The sequence below is a fragment of the Cynara cardunculus genome (genome assembly GCF_001531365.2).
Source record: "Cynara cardunculus var. scolymus isolate 2C chromosome LG 5, CcrdV1, whole genome shotgun sequence".
NCBI lineage: Eukaryota > Viridiplantae > Streptophyta > Magnoliopsida > Asterales > Asteraceae > Cynara > Cynara cardunculus.
This window is the reverse complement of record NC_037532.1, coordinates 6,029,074-6,035,690: the sequence shown is the minus strand read 5'-3', so window position 1 is coordinate 6,035,690 and position 6,617 is coordinate 6,029,074.

Sequence of the window (6,617 nt, the reverse complement as noted above, 5' to 3'; positions counted from 1 at the left end):
TAACATCTATTAAATATTATGTGTTTAATATAAGTTTTTATTAAATCAAAAACATTTTATAAATTAAATTAAGTATTTTATTTATTTGCTTTATTATAATCATTTATCAGTAAATTATGTGATATTAAGTTATAGTAAAGAATATTTGGGGCTTGTTTGTTTTTTGAAAAAAAAAACTCTTAATACTTCTTAAGTCTGAATCGGTAAGATGTTTTTATTTTCAGACCGTTTGATTTTTGTTTTAAATAAGAGCTGAAAAGCTCGTATAGTCCTCTGAATTTTTAAGTGATAGTCTAAACTCTTAATGGGCTTTTGTTCGCACACAAGGACACCATATCGGTCTCTCGCTTGATCTCCAGCTACGAAATCATATTGATCCATCCAAATCATACGATCTGGACACCATATCGATCTCTCACTCGGTCTCAAGCTACCGATCTATCCAAATCAACCTTTGCAAAACGATATCTACAAATCAATTTCTCCTATATATGAGTTATTTTCTGAGTATGATCAAACCAACGAGCAAGGGGATGATGGTGACACAATTAATACAAAATGAATATTGGTTCTAGTCGTTATGAGACTTTTTTCGTGTTTATATTGATTCAGATTTCAGACGTAAAAACAAACAGTCTGAGTGATTCAAATTTCAGACTTCAACATCACCTCTTATAAATCAGAAGTGAAATCAGACTTCAGACTTCAGCATCTCTTAAAAAACAAACGCCACCTTAATTATAGTTTTGTTGTTATTTGAAGATCATAAGAATTTGAAAAAAATATATCGATATTAATATCAAATTAACTATTCAAAAGTTCTTGTTTTTTTATAAAATAAATAATTATGTTAGAACGTAATGATCATCCTAATTATATTTTAGAATTTTTATATTTAAAATGAGGTATTTATTCTCTATTTGATTATGTTTATCTGCAGTTGGTTATACGAATTCAAAAACTGAGCTTTAATAAGTTGTACTTATACACAATTTACTTATAATCTTAAATTTTAATTAATATGCATTAATACACAACATTTCTTGCATAAAGAATGATTTTTATCAAATGCTCTATAATATAATATAAATTAAGTCGTTGAACTCTTTTTGCATAAATAAATTATCGAACTTTCTCATTTATAATGATTTAATGTAAGATCATTTTTTTAGTAAAATAACTCGTCAAACTTTTAAAATTAATTACTTAAAGTAAAAAAAACTTAAATCAGTTTTATATTAAATTATTCATATTCAAATATAAAATAAAGAGAGGATAATTAGAATCCAAAAATATGATATATTATTAGTCCCAATCATATATTGCCACCCCCACTCTCGTATTTCCATTTAAACGAAAAAGAAGGTGAAATCCCCTTTTGAATTTTTTGGTTTCATTATTGTTGACCAATCTAATCGTTTGACTTGGCTTATCATATTTTTAAAAATTAAAATTAAAAATTAATTCTTTTACTGACCAGTTATATCAAAACAACGTGAGGAACAAGGTATACAAATCCAATAAATATATTCTTTTTTATTTATTATTTTAATTATAATAAAAAATATCATAAAGATTATATGAGAACAGGAGTTAAGATGAGAAGTGTAATAATGGTGCGTTTGGATTGCGGGATTGGAATGGAATTGGGGGGATTTGGATTTGAAATCCATTACAATCCAGTGTTTGGTTTGCCAAATTGGAGGGATTTGGAATCCTGGGATTTCATTAAAATCCTATGAACATGGGATTTGGAAATCCTTTGCAAAGGGGTGGGATTTGGAAATCCAATCCTACGAGATTCCTAATCGCTTCCTCCCGCTTCCTTCGCCTTGCTTCCCTCCCTGTCCCCTCACCCTCCTCCTTGCCGGTGCTCCCTTCCCGTCCATCATGAAGCTTCAGCCCTAATCGGTCGTCCTCGTCGGTGCTCCCTTTCCGTCCATCGCGAAGCTTCAGCCCTAATTGGTCTTCCTCGCCGGTGCTCTCTTCCCGTCCCTCGCGAAGCTTCAGCCCTAATCGGTCATCCTCGCCGGTGCTCCCTTCCCGTCCCCTTGTGAAGCTGCCGCCCTAACCCGCCGGTAAATCCTTTTTCCCCTTGAAACTGTTTATATAACAGTGGATCGAATAGGATGCAACTTTCTGTTCAAATCCCTTTTGTGTATGTTTTGGCTTCTATTCAAATCGACATAGGATGCAACACATATTAGGTTAATCCTTCAATTTTGACAGATTAGGTTGAATATACATGAACACAGATTAGGTTAAATCCTTCAATTTTGACATATTAGGTTGAAATCTCATGAACACAGGATTAGGTTAAAAAAATTATACGAAGTATTAGAAACCAAATCCTACAAACCAAACAGAGGAATGGATTTCAAATCCAATCCAATCCAAATCCCATGGAATCCAAATCCCTCAAGGGAATCCAAATCCCTCAAAAACATTCCCGCAAACCAAACGCACCCTAAGTGATTTGAAGTCTTGATTTTTTTAAATCTTAAACCAGTACATGAGTTGCAATTTATCATAATGGAACTGATCTAGTAGAACTCTTTAATTAAGATTGATTCAAAGATGAAGATGTTTTTTACCCTTCTTACCATAGCTCTCACTCTTATCGGAACCCAACTCATAATGGATTTTGTTAAATAATTTAATAGAAGTATGGAAAAAATCTGTAAAAACCTAATGTACTTTATTATTTTAAATGATTAAGGGTCTTATCCATTAAGGAACTCTTCTACACTTGCGTGACCATTATTTTTTGGTTGAGTTATTACCAATTGACTTTCTTGTAATCGTTCTTGACGTCCAACAACAACTTCACATCCATTACGTTTTTCATCACCAACACAACCATTTTTTTTTATTATTTTGGATATCCAACTCGCTTTGCGAGCCGACTAATCCCAGGGCAACCACCTGCTTTGCAGGTAGCCCAGAGTCACCGCATTTGAACCTTCGTGGCCACAAGGGGATTTTTGTTCAACACAACCATTTATAGTTGGTATGAGTAGCCTCGATAGAATATCAAAGGTATTGCCTTAATGTATAAGGGAAGCTACTCAAAAAACCAAGTCACCGTCGTTTCTTTAGCTTTTTTAGACTTACGCTAAAATTTGAGATGAAAAATCGAGTTATTCAAACTTAATTGAGATGAAAAACCGAGTGTAGCCGGAGACAGGGTCAACGGAGATAGGGGTGTGGCCTGGGGCATCGACGGGACGAAGATGAGGCAGATTTCGGGAGGGGGATGTGAAACAATTAGGTTTTTTTTTGTTGATTTTTCTCTTATTTTTTTAATTTAATTTTTAATTGTCTGGCAGGTAGAAGTCGTTTTTCTAAGTCAGAAGGACTTACGTAACATGTTTCAAAATGTTCAAGTATTTATTTTGTTTAAAAACTAAATCGTTTAAAATATGAAAACTCATTACGATTTTCTAGGCTTTTCCTATACTTATAAAATACTATTGATAAAATAAAGAAATTTTGTGAATCATCGTTTAAAGGTATCAAGTGTTGAATATAAACATATATTAACCATAGACTTGGGATCATGTGAGACCAAAGGTTTTTCGTGAGATCCGTAAGACCAATTCTCAATCCTTGGATTAGATCTACAATATGACAATCTGAACATTCATAAACGCCACGAGACTTCTCAATAATCACAAAATTGCCACCGTGCAATTTTAGACCATTAGATCATTAGCTTATAAGTTGACCAATAAACATAAATTGGTCTTATGGGTCTCACGAAAAACCCTTGGTCTCACGTGAACCAAACACTATTACCATATATCAAGAAATATAATTTACACATATGTTCCAATATCTACAAAAACTACATTACAAAATAGCTACCAGATTTTTCCATATAATCTCAATACAAAACTTGTATACATAACAAGTGTTCAAAAACTAAAGATAACACGTCATCAAATAATTTCATGTAACAATATATAAACTCTTCATAATTTTCCTTTTCCCTTATCATTTGGTTGTGTCCCACCTGTAGTGCACAATTTCAAAACAACAAAATTGAGGGTTAGACCTTGAGGTCTGATGAGAAATTCATAATTTTTTTTGAAGTATATAATATTTATATACGCCAAATGCAACAAATAAACTCACACACCCTCCTCACCTATGGTGAGGTTTGAACCCCTGATCTCCTAGAAGGTCAAGAGCTACGATACCGCCAGGCCAAAGGCCCTTTGGTGAGAAATCCATTTGTTGACTATTACAATCAACGACAACATGCCCAAGTATATAGAGCGCCGAAACTCATATTAAGTTTTAAGCATTTATAGCATAGAGTAGCAAGAAAGGTTGAGTGCCATTGTTCCAAAATGTAAAGACTATTTTCACGCTTTCCCCGAACGACCCGTCCCCTGATTAACAATTCTAAATAACAAAATATTGTTTAGAGAACAAAATATCAACAGAAAAATTAGGCCAAACAGCGGCAGTAACTCTAACTGTCCTAAGGTAGCGAAATTCCTTGTCACGCACAAGGAGGCCAAACCAACCCCACTGGACAGGGCCCTTCGCCTTCGGCCCATGAAATAGAGATGGCCCGGGGGGCGGGATACTGCAAGATGGGTAGTTTATCTGGGGGCTAATTTACTAATTGGGAGTAAATTGGATATCAGAGTTTAAGTATGTAGTACCAATATGTCAAATATGAAGAAAAAAAAAAAAACCCATTAACAACCATGACATTCTCACTTCCAAAATATGGTGTTGCTGAATCCAAATGAGAGGGGGATCGAGTCTGATGCACCTGTGTCCATAAAACTAGTCAGATTGGTCACCATTTATAGAGCAAGCAGCAGAGAAAGCTTCGACCAAGTGAGCCATGTTTTTCGACGTTGAAGGAAGGCGATTGTAACGTTGCTAACGTCTTTTGGTTCAACATATATGACAATGGGGCCATTTTCTACGACCACAACCTCTGCCCCCACCAAGAGCGTTGTGAGGAAAACTCTGTGAAGATCGAGAATGTGGTTGAGCAATAAAAGAAGCTATTGGGGGCAGTGTGGCAGCTAGGGATGCTCAAAAACCCGATCAACCCAACCCAACGCGAAATAACTTCACTCGAAACAACCCGATGTTTAATCGAGTTGTAAAATTGTCAAACCGTAGGTATTAGGTTGATATTGGGTTACTATTATTTGATCACAACCCAACTCGATGAACCCGATATTCTTTTATTTCTTAGATTTAATATAATTGTTGATTTTTTATTAATATATACATTAGACAATTACACTATCATGTATGCTTTTCATATACACATATTTTCAATCTATTCACATCTCTATATAACTCATTCGTATATATGTTCAGTAACTGTGAACATATATGTAAATTGAGAAAATTAACTGAATGTAATATACGTAAGAAATATATATATATAAGTTGTATCAAATGGTTGATGATGAAAAAGAAACTATGAATAGAGAAATAACATATTCAAGGTTAGAATAATATTTTAATGTATCAAAGTATCAAGCCACCAACCCGACCAACCTGTACGGGTTGGGTTAAGATTTTTTCAAACCACAAGCATTGGGTTGGAATGTTCAAATGTCTTCAACCCGATCTACACAACCCATGAGCACCCCTGGTGGCAGCGGTTATAGTCTACATGAATATCTCAAAACTTTCTAATTGGGGAAGAAGAGTCTGAAAAGTGGGCAACAGGGCTGTGTTCATGGCAGCGACAGAGAAACCGGAAAATTCGATACCCAGACCGTGGAGAAACCAATGAGATTTCTCCGATTCCGGCACTGAACGACACATGGCAGTAGGTTGATTACAGTGGCGTTCGAAATTACGTCGAAATTCGAAGATAGTGTGATCCTTTCTGTAGTTTGGAGAGAGATGATTCAAAGATTCATGGCACGATGTCTTACCAAAAGCAGCTTCAAAGGCTGTCCAAACGGCCGCCGATGTGGTGCAACCTAACACCATAGACATGGCTTCCTCTACGAGTGAGGATTGGAATGAAGAACAATGCGAATATATTATTTTACATTAAATGCTATTTTTTTGTTTATTTATATTTTAAAAAAAAATTCCATTCCAATTCTTTTGTAAACCAAACAAATAAATTTCAATTCATTTGATCGATTATATTTTAAAAATTTAATAACATTTCATTTCAATTCCATGATCAAACATGACAACATTCAATTTCAATTTCTTCAAGATTCTAATTTCGTTGACACATATTTCATTTCTTAAAAAAATAAATACAAAATTAGAAAAAAAAAACCAAACTCATTAGTTCTATTAGGAGACAACCTCTGAATTGTTAAAAGATAAATCTTTTTGGCAAATTTTTTTTTATCTTTTAATGATTTTAAAACCATTTGAATGATTTTGTATCATGGATATTCTTTAACTATTAAGAGCCTTAATTTTATTGTATACAATTATCAAACAATTAGATTTTATTTTACATATATCACGAGACCCTCTAGATCATTCTAAGGGCATCTCCAATGGGGTGCCATGGAGAGTGTAATGGGAACCATGACACCCCTCATGCATTGTGAAGAGGGTCATGGAGAGTGTAATGGGAGGGGAGTTCAATGGGGATGACA